The 23,984-nt window shown below is 45.5% G+C and overlaps 1 protein-coding gene across 11 annotated transcripts in view; it reads left to right on the plus strand.

The window, feature by feature from the left end:
• The window catches only part of IL1R1 (interleukin 1 receptor type 1), a 75,372-nt gene that overhangs the window by 26,239 nt on the left and 25,149 nt on the right, over positions 1-23,984 (plus strand). For 2 of the 11 annotated variants that reach the window (XM_054476027.2, XM_054476026.2), the window contains exons 1-2: positions 12,024-12,303; positions 23,192-23,268. The gene's annotated coding sequence lies outside the window, so the exon portion shown is untranslated. Of the gene's footprint in view, positions 1-10,770; positions 11,737-12,023; positions 12,304-23,191; positions 23,269-23,984 lie in introns of those variants that run through there. The other 9 variants (XM_063648496.1, XM_054476028.2, XM_054476030.2 and 6 more) reach the window with 8 other exon arrangements.

Below are 23,984 nucleotides of genomic sequence, written 5' to 3' on the forward strand. Positions count from 1 at the left end.
TATGCAAAACCAGGGTTTTTAAGAACTGGACATCAGCTAAGGAAGGACAGTGATCCCTGAGAGGCAGAAAACAAAGCCCTATGACTTCTCCTGCTTACTGATGTGAGAGTTTCCAGGCCATGGCACAGGGAAGGGTGACCCAGGCAGAGTCCAGTGAACTTCCTGACTTGATGAGACAGAGCTGAGAGCCAAGGGAAATCAAGGAAGCTACAGTTCACAGGACAGGAGACAGCTACAGAGAAGAAGAGCTTCAAAGCTCTTCAGTTCAGAGGGTCCCATTCAAGAATTCGACATACCAGTGCATGTGAGAAGACTACCCAAAGTCAGAAAAAGCTCCTCCCTAAAAGATTAGATGAAATAGTGGACAAGAGGAGAAATAATTCCTATTCTCACCAGCCAGACTGGAAAGTCTCATAATTCATAGGGATTTGTTAGAGGACTTAGAAGGGTCAAGCTTCAGAAGTGGGATAAAATCAGTCCTAGAGTGAATGGTGCTGTCGTCATGTCTGCCGAGTCTTAAAAGCAAGATCCAAAAGAATCAAACTATTCTCAATAATTCAAATGCATCCCAAGACACAAAAATATTCAGCATCTAACAAGTTAAAATCCACAATGTTTGGCATTCAATCAAAAAATTACCAGGTATGCAAATAAGGATGATAATAATGCAGAGGAAAATGAGTCAAAACCAACCAAGAACTAATAGAGATGTTAGAATTAGCAGACAAGGACATGGAAACAGTTGTTATAACTGTATTCCATAAACACAGAGGTAAGTAGAGAAACAAAAGATGTGAAAATGCCTGCGTCTAACTTCTAGAGATAACAACTACAATTTCTGAGGTAAAAAAAATGACTGGATGAGATTAATAGCAGATTAGATATTGCAGAAGAATAGATCAGTGAATCTAAAGACATAACAATAGAAACTATAAAAAAAAACACAAAGGAGGAAAAACAAACAAGTAAAGAACAGAGCATCACCAAACAGTGGGAAAATTTCAAGTCACCAAATACACATGTAATTGGAGTCACTCAAGGGAAAAAGGGAGTGACAGAAAAAATATTTGAAGAAATAATGGCCAGGGCTTTTCCAAGCTGAACTGAAAATTACAAACCCACATACCCAAGAAGTTCAGTGAACCTTAAGAAACTTGAGGACAAACACATCATTTCATCATAATTAAATTTCTTAAAATCAGCGATAAAGAAAAAATCTTAGAAGCCTGAGGGAAATAATACGCCTACCAAGAAACAGTGGTGGCACAGATGGTAGCAGATTTCTCATAGAAACAGCGCCAGCTAGAAGAGTTTGGAGCATGATCTCTAACATACTAAAGGAAAAAACTGTCAACCAAGAATTTTATACACAGTGAAAATATCTTTCAAAAACAAAGACACAATAAAACCATTTCAGATATATAAAAGCTGAATTAATCACCAACAGACCTGCACTACAAAAATGTTAGAGGAAATCCTTCAGACAGAAGGAAAAGGATACTAGATGGAGATCTGGATCTATCCAAAGGATAGAGCACCAGAAATGCCAAATTATTATTTAAATATCTTTAAATGAAAATTATTTAAACAGAAGTAATAATGATGTAGTGCGAGGTTTATAGGATATGTAAAAGTAAAATGAATGACAAAATAGCACAAAAGTCACGCAAGGGAAAATGAAACTGTACTATTTATTGTAGGGTTCTTATATGTACGGTGATACAATATCATTTATAGGGACATTTTTAGCACTAAATACCTATTTTAAAAAGAAGAAAATTGTCAAATTGGTGACCATAGCCTCCACCTTAAGTAACTAGAAAAAGGAATAAATTACACACCAAACAAGCAAAAGATAAGACATAATAAAGATCAAAGCAGAAAGCAACTAAATAGAAAACAGAAATACAATCAATGACATCAATGACACCAAAGCTTTGATGTCATTTGATGACACCTTTGAGAAGATCAATAAAATTGATAAACCTTTAGCTGGATTGATTGCGGATTAAAAAGAGAAGACAGAACAATCAATGGTAGGAACTAGGTGATATCACTATACTACACCACAAGTAGTAAAAGAATAATAAGGGAATACTAGGAACAAAATTAGGCATAAAACATATACATTTAGATGAAATAGATAAATTCTTTGAAGGACCCAAGCTACCAGCTTCTTTCAAAAAGAAATCGATGACTCGACTAGCCCTCTATCTACTAAAGAAATTGAATTTGTAGTTAAAAATCTTCCCACAAGGCGCAGTGGCTCACGCCTGTAATCCCAGCACTTTGGGAGGCTGAGGCAGGAGGATCATGAGGTCAGGAGATCAAGACCATCCTAGCTAACACGGTGAAACCCCATCTCTGCTAAAAATACAAAAAATTAGCTGGGCATGGTGGCGGGCACCTGTAGTCCCAGCTACTAGGGAGGCTAAGGCAAGAGAATGGCGTGAACCCAGGAGGCAGAGCTTGCAGTGAGCCCAGATCGCGCCACTGCACTCCAGCCTGGGCAACAGAGCAAGACTCTGTCTCAAAAAAAAAAAAAAAATCTTCCCACAAGGCAAATTCCAGGCCCAGATAACACGTTTTGTGAATTCTACCAAACATTTAAAGAAAATATAATAGTAATTCTACGCAAACTCTTCCAGAAAATTGAATAGGAGTAAATGCTTCTCAACTCATGAGTTCTCCCCAACTCTGTGAGGCTAATATTACCCAGATATCAAAACCAAACAGGACATTACATGGAAAGTACAGACCAGTATTCCTCATGAGCATAGATATAAAATTCTAAACAAAGTAGTAAATCAAATCCAACAGTATATAAAAAAACTAATGCATCATGACCAAGTAGGTATTATCCCAAGAATGTAAGGTTGGCTTAGCATTGGAAAAATCCATAAATGTAATTCACTATATTAGTGAAACTAAAAAAAGAAAAACAATCATATAATTGTCTCAACAGATGCAGAAAAAGCACTTGGCAAAATCCAACACCTATTCCTGGTGAAAACTCTTAGCAAACTGAGAAGGAAACTTCTTCAATCCAATAAGGGATGTGTACGAAAGGTCTACAGCTAACGTCATACTTAATGAAAGCTTATAAGAACGTCCACTGTCCCCACTTCTATTTAACATTGTATTAAGGGATCTAGCTGGTGCAAAAAAAAAAAAAAAAAAAAAAAAGTCAAGATATGAAATAAAAGGTATCCAGATGTAAAAGAGAAGAAATTCTATTTGTAGACAACATAGTGTTCTATGTAGGAAACACTATGGAATCTATTAAAAATCTACTAGAACTAATAACTGAGTTTTGTAGGTTATAAGATCAATATACAAAAATCAGTCGTATACTTGTATACTAGCAATGAGCATTCAGGAATTGAAATTTAAAACAATAGGCTTCACAATAGCATCCAGTAATATGAAAAACAGGAATATAAATCTGGCCAAAGATATGCAAGATCTGTATGTGAAGCGGTGGTGATGGCAGAGACTATTCTGCCCCTGAGCCCACGATGTGCCTGGCACTGCTCTTGTCGGTCTTCTCTGCACTCTACCCTTCCTGGCTTAGGCTGCTGTCTCTGCAGTCTGTTCAGGGTCTTTCCAAATTACCAGCTTTTCTGGGTCCTTCAGATACCTGCATCACTACTTTCTTTCTTTCTTTTTTTTTTTTTTGAGACAGAATTTCACTCTTCACTCTTGTTGCCCAGGCTGGAGTGCAATGGCACAGATTTCGGCTCACTGCAACCTCCGCCTCCCGGGTTCAAGGGATTCTTCTGCCTCCGCCTCCTGAGTAGCTGGGATTACAGGCATGTGCCACCACGCCCAGCTAATTTTGTATTTTTAGTAGAGACAGGTTTTCTCCATGTTGGTCAGGCTGGTCTCGAACTCCCGACCTTAGGTGATCTGCCCACCTCAGCCTCCAAAAGTGCTAGGATTACAGACATGAGCCACCACGCCCGGCCTGCATCACTACTTTCAAGAAGATAGCAGAAAAAACAGAAAAAGCAATCAATACTTTCTCAATCACCATGTTCTTCCTGAGGGTCTCTCCTTCTCTTGAGACTGCAGAAGGAAGAAACTCTCATCCTAGTAAACTTGTGACTTTCCTCTTCATTTAAACTTTTACATGCTGGGACTCATTCTTCATGCTCTTAGGAAAACCTGGGTTCTGGGTGCATACCTACACCTGTTTTTCACGGGAATCTTCTAACTTAGAGACTATTTCTCTGTGTCATTATTTTCATGCCCAGATTTAGCTGGGATATTGCTAGGTTATTTACAAGCGGACAGCTAATATGTCAAAGGAACAGGGCAGAGGACCATAACTCATTTTTTTTTCTTGGAGAATAAACACAAAGGAATGACAAAAATGTAGAACATGGTAAGATTTTACAATTTTTTTGGCTAATGTAATGCTATCTAAAATCTGTTTTTTTAAATCAAGAGGTAATAAACACTCTGTTGCTGATTTTATGACCCTATGCCTGGGAACCACAGTGTTTCCTCTGCTGGATATCACTGTGGGGGCAGCAGAACTTTGTGGGCAGTACCTACAATAAAAAATGCTTTACACTCTTCTTTGGAGCTGACTGCTTCTAACATTCTAAGCATTGATCGAGTTGCCTATGAATGTTTTGGGACAGGGGATGAAGACACTCCTCACCCCTACAAAGTACATGCATTCCTATCTCTGAAGCTCTTACATTTATTTTTACTAGAAAAATTAGAATATAGGCACGAACCCATGTATTTACAAAGTATTATGTTAATGAATATAACAATTATAATATTATTCAAACTGAGAACCTAATATACAGAGGACATGTGAGAACAGGTAGGATTTGATCAAGCAATGAAATACAGAATGAATGATCACCTGGTTGATCAATAGGAAAGAGGAAGAGTGTGAAGATTCTTGCTTGAGTATGGATTTAAAACGACCAGATTGTCCATTTTGGATGAAGACTGGCTTTCCAGAGAAGGACTTTTGTTCTAGAGTCCCTGAATTATCTAAACCTTAAGCAGCTATGTCCAATGAACATTTTGCGGTGAAGGAATGTCCTATATCTGTTCTAATATGATAGCCTCTAGCAATGTGTGGGTATTGAGCTCTTGAAATGTGGCTAGTGCAACTGAGGGATTACATTTTTTATTTCATTTAATTTAAAATAATTTAAATAGTCACATGTTTCCAGAGGCTACATGAATTGCACAGCACAGATCTAGAGGAATAAAAGGGAATCCAGTAGCCACCTTCTGAGACTCCATGCCTAAGTCACACTCAGGGGACCTCTGCCCAAAATCTTGTCCAGTTCTGGGTCCTAAGTCTTTCATGCCATTACTGGGGAATTCACATGATAGGCTTCTATTATTCTCTGTCTCAGGAGGACTCAACGTCAGTGGCTTTGGCCTCTGAGGACAAACAAGCTTATATTCTAGATGGTATGCTGAGCTTTTCAGCAGGTCTAACTATCCCAGAGTCGGAACAACTCAGCACTGCCATCCAGCCTCTTAAGACAGTAATTTACCCATGATAGTGCAAGAAACAAAGAAGGAATCAGTGGTCCTATCGCCTCTTCTCCCAACCCCTGGGCCCAAGGCAGAGAACTTCCCTAGCTCCCATTCTCCCTCAGGGCAGTCATGGATAAGAGTATTTTTTTTTTTTTTTTTTTTTTTTGAGATGGAGTCTCACTCTGTCACCAAGGCTAGCGTGCAGTGGCATGATCTTGGCTCATTGCAACCCCTGCCTCCCGGGTTCAAGCGATTCTTTTGCCCCAGCCTTCCAAGTAGCTGGGATTACAGGCGTGCACCACCATGCCAAGCTAATTTTTTGTATCTTTAGTAGAGACGGGGTTTCCCCATCTTGGCCAGGCTGGTCTCGAACCCCTGACCTCGTGATCTACCCTCCTCGGTCTCCCAAAGTGCTGGGATTACAGGTGTGAGCCACCGTGCCCGGCTGGATAACAGTAATTCTTGATGGAAAGCCATTCACCTATTGCTGAGCTGTTGCCAAGCTGTTTGTTCTGAAGAAATACAAGAGGAATGGTTGGATGTGAATGTAATAGTTGGACATTAGAGAAATGATTAAACAAATATGGCACTCCTGCGTCTGACCAGATTTTTCTTTTTCCTTTGCTGGTAGTGGCCTGCTTTTCACTCTTCCAAGTATCTTTACTAGTGGAGACTTACTTCTCATGGGCTGTGTTAGTTCCCAGAAAATCACTGAATAACAACACTAGAAACAAAATAATTCTAGTTAGCATTTCCTCAAAAGTACATAGTTATAGCTACTTCTTTTACTCAAAATAGTATATTCAAAACTAAATCTATTTAACCATCTCATAGCTCTCAGTTTTTGTTTGCTGGTCATAATAATAATCTTAAGGAAGCCCTTTGTAATTGGACATTGCTCAGAGGTGATGCTGGAGAAGGGAGGATAGGTGTTGTTTAATTCTGAGACACCTTGCATGCTAGACTGAAGTTATACGGTACAAGACAAGCCATGGAGAACTGTGACACATTCCTGAGTATAGTCATTGTTTTGATGATCTATTATTTTGCTACAATCTACCCTGAAACTTGATGACTCAAAACAACAGTGTATTATTATCTCTCATGATTTTGTGGGTTGATGAGGCTCAGCTAGGTAGTTCTCATTTGGGGCCTGTCATGCAGATGTAGCCAGACAGCCACTAACTAGAGTTGACTGGCCTAACATCCAAGATGGTGCACTCCATGGCTGGAATGTAGTTTGGCTGACAGTTGGGGCTGTGGATTGGAGCACCTGTACATGGTCTATATGTGGCTCGAGCTTCCTAACACTATGGTGGTCTCGAGACAGTCATGGTCCTTACCTGGCAGCTCTGGGCATCAAGACTGAGTGTTCTAAAAAGCCCAGGAAGAACCTGAAAGGCTTTTTATGATTGAGCTCAGAAATCCCAGAAAGTCAATTCCACCATATTCTATTGGTTGAAATTGTTTGAACAAGTCACTAAGCCAGTCCAGATTCAAGAGGAGGAAAATTAGACTTTACTTCTAAATTAGATGAGGAGCAAAGAATTTGCAGTTATCTTTAGTTTACTACATTGATCTTATTAAAAGGAAGCCACCTAGAGAAAATACATTGACAGTTATATTCAGAAAGATTAAAAGGTTGAAAGGCTTCAACACGAAAATCTAGATTTTGGAAATTGCTTGTGTAAAAGGAAAAGTGACAAAACTTAGAGACCAATTACAAAAAATTGCAGAAAATCAAAGATTGGTAGGACTGTGTGGAATTACAAGGGAAAGAGTACTACATTTAAGAATAAGTTTAAAAAGGGTTGTATTCTTCTTACATGTCTGGCATATGATGGAGCACAGAGGTTAGAACAGGCACTTCTTGGATGATGGGAAGGGCTGCCTTTTGGGCGACCATAGACAGCTCAGTTCCTGGTGCTTCAAATTTTATGTGTTAAAGCAATCAGAAGCCAGTGGCATGAGAGACAGAGGCCACCAATCTGGTTCTGTTAGGTGCAACAGTACTTGGATGTCGCCAAGTCTATTGGCCTCTGGAACTTACTCTACTGTATCTGTTAACATGAAAAACCAGGTGCAAGAAGCCTCTTTCAGTCATTTGCCTTCATTGAGCAAGTTTCAAGCTGGAATTAGAACAAACAGTTGGCTGGTTTGCCTGTCACTTATGTCTTATCTTCTTCCTCTTATTAAGGAGGTTAAGAAATGGTTTATTGCCTATGACCGTCTTATGAAATATGTCACACTTTCTCATCAGCTCTTATTTCCTGTTCACATGTGGCTTTCTGGTTGGTAAAGGTCTTATTAAATCAGAGGAATTTGAATGGAAAGATGATCATAGTAGCCCACCACCAATTGCCTAGGGAAAGGGAGAGTGTTGAGTAGATTGAAACTGAGAAGTTGTAGTGAGAAAAAGTAAGGTGAAATGTAGATAACAAAATAGTTACTTGAAAGTCAGCAGATGGAAAATGTATGAGAGGAGCGAAAAAAAAACCTAGGCTGTAGAAGGAAGTCCATCTAGGACAGTGGTTTCCAATCCGTGTTGTGGTTCTGTGAGAGTTTACCGGCAGTGCCATAAATAATAAAAATATGTGTAGCAAACTAAGAATCACAGAGGCCCTCCGTGCAAAAATGTAATTTTCTTTATTTCTTTACAATTGAAGTCAACTTGACTTAGGAATTCTCATTTCCACCTGATGGTAGAAAAAGATCTCGCTAATTTAGAGTTGTTTTGTCTCCACTGGTTCAAGACTCAGTCTCTCTGGGGGTAGTAACACAATCTCTTCAGAATTCTTTCCTTCCAAACCCTGCATTTGCTTTTTCTGAAGGATCAATGGAGTTCTTTGGGGGTGGTGGGGCTGAAGTGGACCGAACTGAAGAATGGTTGTCCTGGTGTCCCGGGAGGGCTTCTGGTCCATGAGTTATCCTCTGTTCTTGAAAACTTCAGCTAGGACCATGCTTATCCCATCAGACTAAGTCCAAGGGCTCTTTGGTCTTCTTAGCTTCTTCACTGCCCCCTTTGAGTGTCTGGGGACTCTCAGCTGCTTTACTTGAACACTCTGGGATGCACTGGACTTTGCTCAAGGCAGCCTGTCCTGAGGCCCAGGCATATCTGCTGCCAGGACTGCTCTTTGGGTCAGGCCATGTTGGACACGGGGCTTTGCTATGACCCTGGTGGTGTCCAGAACTAGGCTGGGAAGCCAAGTGGTATTCCTCTCCTCCAGTCTTCTCCATCAACCTCTTCACTCAGGAGGAGGCCAGATGATGCAGTTAGGATATTTGTCTCTGCCCAAATCTCATGTTAAAATGTAATCCCCAATGTTGGACGTGGGGGCTGGTGGGAGTTGTTTGGATCATGGGGGTAGATCCCTCATGAATGGCTTGGGCCATCCCCTTGGTGATAAGTGAGCTTTTGCTCTGAGTTCACATGAGATCTGGTCATTTAAAAGCGAGTGGCACCTCCCGCACCTCTCTTTCGCTTCCTCCTGCTCTGGCCATGTGACGTACCTGCACCTCCTTCACCTTCTGCCATGATTGTTAGTTTCCTGAGGCCTCCTCAGAAGCCCAACAGATGCCAGGGCCATGCTTCCTGTATAGCCTGCAGAACCATGAGAGAATTAAATCTCTTTTCTTATAAATTACCCAGTTTCAGGTATTTTTTATAGCAATGTAGGAATGGCCTAACACACCAGGATTTCTCTTCTTAGGTGGTGCTGAAGAGTGGAAGCTCTGAGTCACTCCTCAGAGACTTTTCAGGGTCTAGTAAACAGCAGCCTCCTCCCTCTGCTTCTCCCCTTCCCACCTGCTGGTCAACTCTCTTCCTTGGAGTGGGAACAAAAACAAATAGCTTTACATTACCATACATTCTTCTGTACTCCGTGGTTTATGATATAAACGTTATGGTCTAAGTTGTCCAATACTTTGGCTTTGGAGGTTCAAGGAAAAAAAGCATAAAATACTTCTTCTTTCAAGCCTAGCCTTAATGTTTATAATGGACAGTCTTTCAAAATGTCCTGCCCCATGGGCCATAGGAGATGTTTTATTTTTCAGGTGTTAGATTATGTTGTGTCGGTCAATATGATTTTGTTTCACGTGCATTATCAGAAACTCTTCCCAAAGAGGGCCCTGGGATCCGATCAGCTAGACAGGTGGAGGTGAAACTGGAAACCCTCAGGGGACAGGGTCTTAGTTAAGTCTCCTGAATGATAAGCATTTCAGAGGTGGGAGGGAGACACCCCGGAAGGTGTCCAGAGGCTAAGAATGCTATTTCTGTTTCTTGTAAGTTTTTGTCCAAGATGTGGACCACTGGACTGCATCACTAGTATACAATGTCAGTGTAAGCGGTAGGCTTTACACTAAAGCATGTTGATGTGCTCAGATCATTTTTGTGATGCTGAGACCAGAGCAGATAGGGATACAGGGATGACAGTCTCTACCTTACGGGAGCCTCCTACCCAGGGGATGGAGTGAGACAGGCAGGCACACCAGTTATCCAAGGAAAGGAAATAAAGGGAAGGAGAGAGTCAGTGAAAGTGGTCAGGATGGCTGAGTGAGGGAGAAGGTGACTTCAAGGTCCCAGATAGAACAGTGGTTATAAGGTGAGAAAGAGGAGGTCTTTCAGTTCCATTTCTGTGTTGGGCAGGTGTTTGAGAGTCCCACCTGGGTCTAGAGGTCTGTATGTCTAGCAGGACACTGGGTAGGAGTGGCTGAAAGCAGACAACACTTAAAAAAGACAAAAATTATGGATTTTATTTCTACAGGGTTGCACAAATCAATTTCACTTTCTATTTGTAAACTGCTTAAAAACCTTTATTATGAAAATGGAAAGACGAATTTATGTTCATCATCATAGTGCTTCTGGGCTGGTTCCACAGCATGGAGCCAGGCCCACCTACTGTAGCTTTCAGAACTGCCATTTGGACACGTGGTTGAAGTAGCCTTCAGTTGGAGGATTCACAGTAATGGCATCACTGTGGGAGCTTAGAGGAACAACTGCTTGCAACCCTAGCTGCACACTGGAATTACCTGGGAGCTTTAAAAACACTGCCTTTTGGGCCTCAGCCCCACAGACTCTGACGTGACTGATCTGAACACAGGAGTGTCATGTCCTCCCGTGATTCTGAGTGGAGTCAAGGCTGTGAGACCCTCTGCTGTATAAAGGAATATTGACAGCTGGGATTGTTAAGGAATTCTCATAATGCTACGTCACTGGCCTCTGATGTAAGCCTGCTTTCTCGAGAAAAAAGAACCATAAAAGCTTCTGGAAACAGATTGTTTAAGAATGAGAAATTGTCATCATGCCAGGTTGCAAGACAGCTTTTAGGGCAGAGGAGCTTCTGCTGCTCATTCCTTCATCTTTTCCTCCAGCCTGGATTTGTCCGGGGGCAGCTGAGGCTCAGGTTACCTCAATTCTTGAGTTTCTAAAGAGGCATATCCAGGGGTGGGTTAGGAGAACAAGAGCCTGCCCAGTCTGAAAGGGATGCAGGAAGGGGCGGTGTGTACTAGAAGGAAGGAAGCTATCATCATTTATTAAAACTCTTCTTGGAGGATGGCCCATGAAGACCTCCAAACAAGCTGGAGGGCCCAGTCACTTGCTGAAGACTAGCGAAGTGGAGGCGGAAAGCCCGAGGGCGCTGCAGACTCGACCACTGCGCCCTCCCCTCCTCTCCCTGCAAGGAGCCCAAGGTGTGATCCTGCCAGGCGTTCGCTGCATGACCTTGGCCATCCTTCCATTCCCCTGGGTGTGAATTCTCCTTGGCAAAGTGAGCTGGTGGGCTTAAGTGGGTTTTAAGTTTAAAATTTTAAAAACCCTGTCTGCCCCCAAGTGTAGTATCAAGATTTTATAGTATGACACTTAAATTGCTTTTTTCATCCGGGCGCGTAACAGCAACAATGAAACCAGCAGATAACGCGTGAGTAGTATCAGCTCTGGGCCTGGCACTATTTTATATGTATTAGCTCATTTTTTTTCTAAACTTTTCTCAGCCACTCCATGAGATGAGTGCTGTTATGATCCCTTTTCACAGAAGAGGAAACGGAGGTACAAAGAAATTAGTGCACAAAGCCAGTCGGAGAGAGCCCGGGGCCAGGCACCAAGCTCCAGAGGTCGCTCTGGCGAGCGTTTGCTTCGGGATCTGATGCCCTGCAGTCGCCACCTCAATTCGCGGGTCGCAGCCAGGCTCCAAGGGGGTAGTAGAGCCAGGTCGTGGTGGCTAGGTGAGTTGTCTCAACTAACTCTAGTGGAGCCGCCGCAGCCCTGGAGGAGCCAGGCCGCGACCTCGGGAGCGCGCGGCAGCTCTCCATTGCTTTGGAACCGGCGGGACCCCTGCGGGCTGCCCGCGGCAGGGCGGCGTCCGGAGGGGGTCTGTCCAGCTGCGCCTGCTCCTCCGGGTGGAGAGTTGGGACACCCGGCCAGCTCGCTCGCAGCCCGCGGACTGGCCCAGCCGAGCCGTCTCCGCCCGCTCCCCGCCCCCGCAGCGGCGGGGCTGGAGCCAGAGCCGCGCCCGGCAGTTCCCGGCCGCGAGGGCGGGCGCCGCTTGTGCCCGGCGGCCGGAGCCGACTCGGAGCGCGCGGCGCCGGCCGGGAAGAGCCGGAGCGCGGCCGGGCCGGGCAGTGGGGGCGCCGGCCTGCCCCGCGCGCCCCAGGGAGCGGCAGGAATGTGACAATCGCGCGCCCGCGCACCGAAGCACTCCTCGCTAGGCTCCTAGGGCTCTCGCCCCTCCGAGCTGAGCCGGGTTCCGCCCGGGGCTGGGATCTCATCACCCTCCACGGCCGTCCGTCCAGGTACGGGGAAGCTGGAGCATCCGGGGACTAGGCAGGGGTGAGACGACCACAGCCTTGACACCTTCGAGTCCTCGGCTCTGCAGGACGCCGTGAGCGTCCTCCCTAAGTTGCACTTGGTTGTCAGAGTGTGTTGTGTAAGAAGGGGATGGCGGTGAGGTCTGCGTGTGTGTGTTTCTTGTGTGGAGCAGGAGTTAAAGTTGTTCAGGTCGTTTGAAGGAACTTGCCGATTGTTCTGGAGGGAGGTTCTAGGTAGGTGTGTGACTTCCCGTGTGAATGGCTTTCAGGTTTTCTATCGGGCTACGTTCTACAAGTTCAGGAGAGTCCTTCTTAGAGATTAGGCTCAGGACCGTCAGTCTCCTTAACAAGGTAAGGGCTGAGGCCTTAACCACACTGGGGAGGGTAACTTGTTGCCCCTCCAGATAAAGGATGGTGCTAGGGAATGTAGCTACAAGCAAGTAGGCGCTGAGAAGACACTCATTATTTACAACAGGCGTGCCCAGTATTTTACAGTTTGTAAGGCCCTTTACAGCGACTGGTCTTTTATCCTCCGTACAGTCTTGTGAGGAGGGTGCTGTCATCACCCCTGTTTTACAGCAGGGGAAGCAGAAGTTTAGGTGACTAACTTGTTGGAGGGTGATGTCCTGAAGGAGGGTAAGACCTCTGCATCCAGCCCCCTCTGTCTTCCCTCCCACCGGTCCCTGCCTGCCAGCGCTTTCTCCTCTGCGCTGCTGGGAGGAAGGAAGGCCGCTGGGAAGGCACGCAGATGCTGGCTCCTGCTGGACTGTCTCTCCACTGCGTTATCTTTGGGGCAGGGTTGCTTCTCAGATGGCCACATTCCTGTGATTTAGCTTTACATTCTAGGAACTGAGGCAAGGGACACCATGAACTTGGGCTCCTGATGTCATGGAGCAAGGGTCCATTCGTCACGGGAATGTGTTGGATGTCTCAGTCGCTGCGGTTTGGTGCCAGGCTTCTGGACATTGAATGTATGAAACAGAACTCCGTGACTATTGATGAGCTGAGGAAAGCCAGAGGTGGCATGGGGACGTTCACTGTCCTTTTTGCCACCCAGTTTACCAAGCGGCTATTGGCATTGTTTTCTTTCTCAATCCCTTCTAATTTATTGTGTGATATCTCATTTGATATTTCATTTAATATTCTGTGTTCATATCCGACGTTAACTTTTATGCTAGACAGAAAGGTAGAGCCTTTGAGAATGGGGTTTGCTGGGGCAGGGGTGTGGAACTCTGATTTATTTTCAGTCTCTGGCTAGCTGCCAAGCTGCTGTGTGTGAAGCGTCTCCTGCACCCGTCCACCCTCATGTAGCCTCCATGCTGTTCAGGAAGGGATATTTGATCTGAGTTCTCACATGACCTTGGCAGGCCCAGAGCAGCCCCCCCATTTCTAATAGGCCCTGCTTGTATGTCATAATGTGACATCAAGTTTTTTTTTATGGTTCTGAAACCTGTGACATCTTTTGAGTCAACCTCTCACCATTGGTGAAACACTGCTTAATAGTAGATTCACTAATTTATTAAAGATTTATTGACTATCTACTATGTGCCAGGCACTGTGGTGAGTGGTGGGGAGACAGCAGTGAATACAACAAGTGAAAACCTCTGTCCCCTCATGGACGTGAGTCTTCTTGGTAAGACATAGGATGTCAGCAGTCTCTCTTCAAAAGGGGGGTCTTTGAAATTCGCCCCTTTGTACAAGGGTGTGGATGCACTGGCTACCTAGAGGACACCACTGAGCAGCTCCAGTGGAGAGGACGAGGAGATGATGGGCACAGATGCAGCTCTGTGGTTCCCTAGAGAATCGCAGGACTGCTATTCTCCAAGTTTGTTGTGTCCCTTGCCTCAGTTCCTAGGATGTGGAGCTCTAGGAGGTGGAGCTACACTCTGTGGCTTGGCCATGCACAGGGACCAGGGCAGATGGAAACCCTGTGGCTGGGATGCATCAGTACGAGTTGACTGTCCACCTGCAAGCTGGGACATTATGGAGAAGACATCTCAGTAATAAGAGAGGCAAAGCTGGACAATTGCGGTGAAACTACCACAGCACAGTGGGTGGAGAAGTACAGAGATCCTTATATTCTTATGCTACATAATGGATATACTAGGTTCTTGTCATTTTAAAAGAAGTTGTCAGGGACACCTGTGGCTCACCTGCCATGGCACAGCTCCAAGATGCTACCCATCTGTTGCCGTGAGTGGGTGCTTGGTTTGCATATTCTTCTCCTTGAGGTTGTGAGGTGGGCTGGTGGCACAAGACAAGGATCTGCACTGTCAGCAGCCTTTTTCTCCTCTGGTTGTCTGCTGTGGGTCCAGGAAATGCTGCTGGAGCCTCCTGGCCATGCCTAGTGCAGGGAGCATGTGGGAAGCCCTGGCCCCGAGTTATCTCACCAGGTACTGAAAGGGGCTGGAGCTCTTTGAGGTCCCAGTTGCCTGCCTATTGGATTCTGTGCTGTCTCCTCTTCATGCACATCCAGGAGCTCACACGTGGCGGCATGATGGAGACACCTATCACTTCCCAAGAGGACTCATGCCCACGAGCGGACAGGGGTCCCAGAAATTAAAAGTAGGGTAAAAGGAAAATAAGAGTGGAGATGAAGTGGAGTCTGAAATGAGGCTTGACGTGTGCAGTGTAAACCCTGATGACCTAGATGCTGCTAAAGTTACTCAAGTGGGGCCGTGAATGTCGAGGGAAGCCTGGGTCTTAGCTCTGCCTTCACCTTGGCACTGCCTGAAGCACTCAGGGAAATGCCAGGAGTGGATGAAGAGCAAACAAACTAGCATTCTGGAGGCGTGCTGGGCATGGGTATTTTCCAAGCCCCCCAGGTAGCCAAGGTTGACAACATAAATACATAAATACTCTTTCGTGTAGGCAGTGGGAAAGAGGACACCCTGCAGGGCACAGCCAGCAGTGTCTTCAGGATGAAAGCAAAGTGCTCAGGAGAAAAAGCATTCTTGGCACACAGAAAAGTGGGGACTTTCTTTTAAAGATCCCTGAAAAAGAGGTGAGAAAGTGAGTTTTCGGTGGTCTCTTGAAATGACCCTTCCTGTAAGTGCAGTTCGGTAATCATGGTTCAGCGAGCTGCGAACAGGAAGAGTCTAGCCATGCTGATATCTGCACATTTGGCATCCCAAACATGAGAACTCGTAGATCCCTGAAAATACAGCCAATGACTAATGACCAAGAGTTAAATGAAAAGTTAGATGGTGTCACTTTCCATCAGTGGGTCTCACCTCATTAAAACCCAACACCTCCCTTAATGCAAATATTTTAAAATAGCCCTTTTATAATTTTGAAATGATATAATAAAACTTAGCTACAACATAACTTTAAAAAATCAATGTAATACTTAGATGTTAAGGAGAAATAAAAGCAATTGGTATTAAAATTATGCATTTCAGTGTGCAGACGCTTGAGCTAAGCTGAACTACAACCTAGTGAGATGAGCCGTTGCTTTCTATAGTCTGCAGGACAGCTGGCATGGGGTGGGAATAGGTGAGTCTCAGTGGCCATCCAAATGCCTCTGAAGGATGAATGACTCTTGGTCAAGGTCTCGATGGTAGCCAAAGGCCATTCTTCTCTCAATTTTCACAGTGATTGCACTCCTGAAAAATTTAGTGTGTATAAACTTGTGCCAACAATATATGTATTTTATATGAATGTGGAAGGAAGTTGGGGGGCTAGCCTTCAAACACTGTACATATGTTTCCATCAGTATGAACATCTGTGAGACCTCTGGAGGTCATGCAGCACAAGTCTTTACTGAGCAGAACTGCCTGGGTTGTTCCAGATGTCAAGCATCGATGGCCTCCAATGCTAAATGCATCCTGGTCACCCAGGGTCCCCTTCCCCACAGGTTCTGAAATGCTCCCTCAAGGGCCATACCCACTCCACTGAGAACCACTGCTTTCCCTGCATTGCTGGTTAGTAAGTGATTAAAGTGCCATTGCAGGCGTGGGTGCTGAGATAGCAGGGCACTGGACATGTCTAAGCCAGCCATCAGGAATGCACTTCCAGTACTTGCTATAGGATTGTAGAGGTAGAGTTAGAAATCAGAAAGGTTGGTGCTTTGTGTGTGGGGGCAAAGGGCCACAAGGGAACTTTGAGGGATGGCAGAAATGGTCTACATCCTGATGAAGTATTCCTGGTGCACACAGTTGTTGCAATTTATGGAACTGTCCACTTAAGTTTTGTGTGTTTCACCATGTGCAATATGGTGAAAAATATTTACCCCAATAAAAAAATTATAGAAGTGAAAACAATGTAACGATTCTTGTAGAGAAGGCTTAGTCCTTTGAAACAGTCTGTGGATCCCAATCTGAGAAATAGCTGTTCTTGCCTGACTGGGAGGCAGTGCTCCAGGGAGAAAGGTCTCTGGTTCTCAGTCAACTTTTTGACAAGTCCAGTGCAATAGTGGCCTTGGCATCGTAGCCCCTGGTGGCTGGAGAGGAGGTGTGTTGGAGGTATAGGGAAGGCTGGGAAGCGCAAGGCAGGGCATTTAGAAAGGGGACAAGGGACAGGAGATGAGGCCCATCCCTGTCTCTGGGTTCTGGTTCTGTTGTCCAGGAGCCCTAGGAGGTTTGTAGGGGTGAGATGGAAAAGTCAGACTTCAACCTAGAACCTAGTGGTCAGGAGGCTTGGGGTAGGTCCATCCCCATCTGTGGCATCTGGTGACAGTGATCCTGTCTTTCTGTGTCTCATTGCCCCTTTTGGCCTTAAAATCCACATGCCTTAGTTGAAACCACCAATCTTGTGGCTTTTCGCCTTATATTAGCTGAATAATTGAGATTTCATAGCGACACCTGAAACCTCTAGGGAAATTTTTACTTTACCTTCATATCCTTGTGCATCCTCAATGATAAAAATAAAACTTTCCTTCTCCCATTTATATGGGTAAATAAGCCATTGATAACTATGAGCGAGACTTTAGGATTCCTCTACTGATAGGAGCGTTGCCAGGCTTGGTGTTTCCTGGGCTTTCTGAGATGGTGAGTGAGCTTCTGTTTCCCTGCTGTGGGAGTGTTTACTCATAGTTTGGTAGAGCTGTTTCTCTGGGGGAAAATCAGAGGTGACCACATAGAACACACAGTTGGGTTTTTGGGTTGTGTGCATGTGATAGAGCGTGGGTGAGTAATCTCCACGAGATGGAAACCATTGTGTCACGTTTGGAACACCCTACAGTGGTCCCCAGCACGCTCTGTGGTTATTTCCACACTTTCCTGCTCTAGCTTGGGTAGGGAAGTTCCTGGGTGGGCTCTGTGATCATTAGGGGTAGGTCACTCCCTCTAATTTGCCCCACAGGTATGAGTGTGTGGGGCTCTGATGCTTCCATTTCTCATCAGAATTGCATAGAGATTATTATGGACATTTACTTAGGACGATGCCTCTTGGATTTTACCTCCCAGGGATTCCTTCTGGGAAATAAAAAACAAAGGCTCAACCTAGCACTCCAAAGCAGCCCACTGTAAGTGATGCTTCTTTGAAGCCTCATGTTTTATCTTAGATCGTGGAGATTTTTCTTTCTGCTTCATAATATAGCCATGTTTGCTCTAATAGAAAAATAATAACTCCCCTGAGAAAATCTATGGGTGAAATTAGTAACCTAGGGAGAAGGACTTCAGGCTCTCTGGCTGTCTGTAGCTTCTCCCTGGGAATTTGTGGATTCTAAGCCAGGGCTTGTATAAGTATGGAGGTCTAAAGTCTTTTCCATAAGTGTGTGGTTCTATGGCTTTGTAAGTCCCTTTTACCTTCTTTTTCAAACGGACATTTTTGTTTTTAACAATGATGGGGACTTTTTAATAGCTGTATGAATTCTTATAACAAAGGAATAACACAGGAGGTCAAGGCTGCAGTGAGCTGTAGTCACACCACTGCACTCCAGCCTGGGTCACAGAGCAAGACCCTATCTCAAAACAAACAAACAAACAAAGGGGTAACAGGAGGACATCATAATTATGGGCTTGGTTCCAGTACTGTAACACATTCCCCGTACATGTTTCCACTCATTTTCAGTAGAACACATGGGCTGTGACATTTCATGAACTAAAGAACCTGCTTTAGCCCTTGCTTTTTCAGGACTCATTCATGGTCACTTCTCAGTTATGGCAAATAAGTTGGAGCCTAATTTTCTCAGTAGTTCTTCATTACATCAGATCTACACATATGCACATATTGGTTAATATTTGGGATGAGGGGCTGTATTAAATGATGCTGTAAATGCATTTGCTCATCACTCCATGGGAAGGTAGAAGAGTGTGTTGCTATCAGGTGGAAATATAGAAAGTGCAGTGAGGATTTTCTTGCAAATCTCAGATTTGGGGCTTGGCTATGTCAGGTCCCTGGAAGAAGGAGGAGTCATCTACTGCTGTCTGTTCTCTCCTCTTGGGCCTCTGTAGAGATTTGGCCCTGTGCCTTGGAGGGCTCTGCTCTGCAGCTTGGCCAGACACATCCCTCAGCATGGCAAGAAGTGTGGAAGGTCAAGAGGATGTGCCCACTGGCCTAATCCTAACCCACCAGCACCCCTGTTCTTAACCGTGTCCCTCATGTACCTGGGACCCCTGAATTCCCTCCCCAAACACCCTGGGCCCTAATTCCAGGGCCTGTGTGGTCGTTCCCATGGACTCAACTGCCTGGTTCATAGACTGGCCAGGGCTGTACAGAGGGGGATAGACACAGGTAGACTTTGACATCTACCTGTGTACATGCTCAGGGCCCCTCCCAATATGGAAGGGAGGTGGGGAGAGGCTAGAGACAGAGGAATGGAGATTAATGTAGCTAGACACAGCAGGAGCCATGTGGTGGGGCTGCTCCGTGCAGGTCTCATGGTGAGGACAGCGCAGCCTATGTTTTGACAGACATGGAATGCCAGGTGCCAGGATGAGCTTCCCCCAGCTCTAGGCACCTCTGCTGCCGCTGTCCCCAGAAGTGGACCTCCAGGAGGTTCTGATACTATCTGGGGTGCGTCTGCTGTGTGCCACCTTGCCTGTGCCTAGCTTCTATCCTAGAAGGCAGGGCTCACAATGTGGGGGAATTCCTCAGGAATAAGAATGGAATTCCTCAACATTGTGGGAAATTCCTCAAGAAAAAGAAGCTGTTTAATAAGTGCATTGTGACTACACAGTAGGAAAAATGCCTGCTTCCCCTGCACTGGGCCCTAGGCCTTGAGGAAGAAACCTGGGTTCCTGTGACAGTCCCTCTCTCCCCAGCTGTCACTTTTCCTGTGTGTGCACTGGGTATGAAATTCCTTGTAGAGGGACAGGAAGGTGCTGTTGGATGAAGTCAGTATTTCCTGGAAGTGGGGCTTCTGTTGGGGGCCAGTATGCTCATTGTTAATTCTTGTACTTAATTTCTACTTTTGTAATTTGTTTCACATTACAGTTTCTCATTCTGGGACTAGTAGGAAATTACTTTATGCCTCAAATATGCATTTTCATTTTGTCTTTAAACAACAAGTAACTTTTTGTGTGTGTTGCACGTGCTGCTGTAGTCATGTTGTGATACGCCAGTGTTTCCAAATACGTCATGATCACCAAACAGCGATGGGGGCTGTATTCGGGAAGATCTTCACAATCGCAAGCTTTTGGATGTGATTGTCACATAAAGCCGTGGTGTGCTGCAGTGAATGGACAAGGCCTCCGGAAGTGAGGATGACCAGCCTAGGCCTTGGGTCACCCTAGGATCTGGCTGACTCCCTGTGTCTGGACATCAGCATCTCAGCACTGCCTGCTGTCTTTCCTGGAAGCTGCTATGGAGAGGATGTTAGCCAGTCCAGGAGTTTCACACATAACATAGGCATCCTTGCTTGAAGGTTGAACAGGGGGAACCGTATGCTATGGCTTATTAATGTATTGAGTAAGTTCATCCTTTTCTCTTTCTTGTTTTATTTTATGTGGAAAATTAAATCTGAAAAATAACATAGTGGCATACACACATCTGTGACTTTTTATTGTTCCTGGTATTTTCTAAAGGTACGTTTTGAATCTTACTATAAGTCATTTAAATAAATTACAACGGACTTTGATTAACTAGTTCTGAATAAGAGAGGTTTCTTTACCTAGTAGGCCTTCTGGCAGTAACATTTCTTAGTCTCTAGTCCTATTCCTGTAATTCCCTCTCCTCAGGGTCATCCCCAGCCCTCAACTCTTTTGACAGCCATCTGGGTGTGAACTCTTTATCTAACTCCTTATTTAGGATTCTACCCTCTCTTGTATGATTCCTGCCATCTCCAGACCCCAGTGACGGTTCCCCTTGCAATCCTATTCTCTGACCTACACCCAGTACCCTTATTCCATCCTTTCTCTTCTTTGATTCTAGGCTGGGTTTTCATCCCTGTGTGTCTCATGCAAAAATGGTGGGTAGGTAGGTAGGTGGATTCCTTCCCTCCCTCCCTCTCTCCTTCCTTCCTCTCTTCCACAAGTATTTATTGAGCTGTTACGACAGACATGCAAGATGGGTAGGATGGGCCTCCTCATGGGTGTGGGAGACGGGAGGGTCTGCTCTGCACTGCTTTCTTCCCTGGCCCAGGTGGGGAAGGCCAACAACTAGGGGAGCTACCTAATGTTACCAGAGCCATGGGGCCCAGAGCCAGCAGTTCGAGGCACCTCGGTGCATTGCACCAGGGAGAGCCTGTGTCACTCATCACGCCTGGATTTGGAGGAGCGGATGTCTGCAAGGGTGCTGGGAGAAGCTTCTGATCAGAATCAGCTCTGAGATGCTCAGAAATCCCAGAAGCTTCTAGGCTAGGACTGGAAGAATTGAGTTCCAGACCCAGGAAGTGCCACAGAGGCACATGGAGGTGGAATGGCACGGTGCTTATAAACGGCAAGGCAGGGAGCCAGTACTGGACACAGAGCCAGCTGGAGAGTGAAGGCAGAAGAGTAGGGGGTGCTGACCCTCATCCCAGCGGTCAGGAAGAAGGGGGCAGTGGGATGGGTCAGGTGCTGCAGAGATGTCTAGTGGGCTGGAGACAGAGGGGTCTTGGCATGGAGAACCTAGGAGGGTAGTGGTCTGGGCAGTGCATCTCAGAGGAGCAAGCGAGCTTAGAGGGCACATGGTGGTCGCTTCAGCAATGGATGAGTGGTGGAGACAGTGAGTATATAAATTCTTAAGTGAAGTTTCTGGGGCAAAAAAGGAGGGAAAATGAGGCCATTAGAAGAGTGTGGGGGCCAGGCGCAGTGGCTCACGCCTGTAATCCCAGCATTTTGGGAGGCCGAGGTGGGTGGATCATGAGGTCAGGAGATCGAGACCATCCTGGCTAACACAGTGAAACCCCGTCTCTACTAAAAATACAAAAAATTAGCCGGGCTTCGTGGAGGGCACCTGTAGTCCCAGCTACTCGGGAAGCTGAGGCAGGAGAATGGCGTGAACCTGGGAGGCGGAGCTTGCAGTGAGCCAAGATGGCACCACTGCACTCCAGCCTGGGGGACAGAGCGAGACTCTGTCTCAAACAAAAAAAAAAAAAAAAAAGAGTGTGGGGAGTCACCTTCTCTGAAAGAAACTTCCTGGGCCTCCCAAATAAATCTATCGCTCCCTTCCTCCTCCCCCTCCTCCATTCCATACATTTTGGTGCCATTCACTATATAATTCTCAGCAGCTGCTGTCATATCTGGGGCACACTCACAGGGGTCAGTCAGGAGGGCACTGTCCTAGGACTGGGAGCGGGAGGATGTGGGGGTCTCCCTTTTGAGTTTCTGCTATGATATGATTCCAACTGATGGGCCAACACACCTCTGATACCTTGTGTTATGCTGTGTACTGCCTCAAAATGAATAATAGCTTGGGATTTAGTTTGTGTAGTCTAAGGAAAATACTTTGTGTTGAATTAGTCAGGCTGTTTTATTGATGGCCATTAAAAGGCCTTGTGCTTAGGTCTTACAAGCTATTCAAAGGCCCAAAGAAATGATTCAGACAAGAAAAAAAATTAGACTCTAAAATACTAAAAGAAAACTGCAAAAACAGGTGAATTAATGGTGAAAGATCTGTAGGACATAGCAGTAAGGCTACCACAACCCAGATTTTTGAGGTTGTGATATGGGGTGTAGGTATGTTAGCATGCTTGGTAATGGAAGAGTGAGGATACCTGCTTCTTAAACAGGGCCTGCTCATTTTTTTCTGGCCTCTGGTGCATTTCTCTCTGGCAAAACTCAAGCTCTATTTTTACTGAGATGATGCACTGAGCCATGACATCCCTAGAGGTGGTTTGATTCATTTCTGCACCCCTGTGTCTAGCAAAGTGCCACGTGCATGTGTTTAATCAAAATAGCTTGTTGTTGTCAAGCTCTTTGTATTCTTCCATCCCTGTGATTTGATTTCCTGAAAGTATCCTGTCCCCAAGGATTATGGAACATACACTTAACTCTGGACTCATTTTCATGAGTCCAGTTAAACACTGGACTCATTTTCATGATCATTTAAATGTCATGACCTTTCTGACACCTTGATATGGTTTGGCTCGGTGTCCCCACCCAAATCTCATCTAAATTATAATCCCCATGTGTCCAGGAAGGGACCTGGTGGGAAGTGATTAGATCATGGGGGCAGTTTTCCCTATGCTGTTCTCATGATAGTGAGTGAATTCTCAAGAGATCTGATGGTTTAAAAGTGTTTGGCACTTCCCCCCTTGCTCTCTCTCCTGCTGTCATGTAAGACGTGCCTGCTTCCACTTCCACCATGACTGTAAGTTTCCTGAGGCTTCCCCAGCCATGCGGAGCTGTGAGTCAATTAAATCCTCTTTCCGTTATAAATCACCCAGTCTCAGGTATTTCTTTATAGCAGCGTGAAAATGGACTAATACATGCCTCTTGAGATCCTCACAGCAATTGGTGCCTTTAGACCTCTTGATTCATACTTCACTCATGTGTTCTTCCTTCCCCAGGTAGACGCACCCTCTGAAGATGGTGACTTCCCCCTGAGAAGCTGGACCTCTTGGTAAAAGACAAGGCCTTCTCCAAGGTAACAGGGCTGAGTCACCCCAGGGTCCCACGGCCGGTCTTTTCTCACAAGCAGCTGAACTCCTCCACTCTCAGATCTGGGGGCCCTGGACTATCTCCCATTGTATGCAAAAATATTTTATTTCTGTTGACACATTACTTTTCGGGGCAGCTTGATGGTTTTATTAAATTTTGGAAGGAGGCTTCAGCCCCAGTAAGAGCCAATGCCTGTTTGCTTTCCCAGGTCACCTTGGCTGTGCTACAGTAGAGACCTGGGAAATGGTGGGTTCCAGTGCTGTGGCCAAGTTCTCCCCAATTTCAACCCCTTCCAGGCCTTGCTGTCCATTTTCACTCCACTGTCACCACATGTTCAAATTCTTGCTTTCTGCTTGAGTCAGTACTGCTCACCTCGTTCCAAGAGATCTAGGTCTATGACACTGTGGGTGACACCCTCTGAGCATCTTTTCTGAGCTGTCTGTGGGTACCTGAACCTGCCCCCCAACCTGGCTCTTGCCCTATGTGCCCCGACCTCAGTGATTCTGGCCCAGTCTGTCCCTGCTTCTTCCCTCTGGCCCCAAGTGTTCTCAAATGTGCCCCCGCCTGCCTGTCTGTCACTGCAGCTGGCCCAGCCCTCATCCTCTCTCCCATGAACCTCTGTGGTGGCCTGCTCTCCCTGGCTCCCCTGTCTCCAGTTTATGTTCCACACAGGTGCCAAAATGTCTGCAAAAAATGGAGATC

The sequence above is a fragment of the Pongo pygmaeus genome, chromosome 12, assembly GCF_028885625.2.
Source record: "Pongo pygmaeus isolate AG05252 chromosome 12, NHGRI_mPonPyg2-v2.0_pri, whole genome shotgun sequence".
Taxonomy (NCBI): Eukaryota; Metazoa; Chordata; class Mammalia; order Primates; family Hominidae; genus Pongo; species Pongo pygmaeus.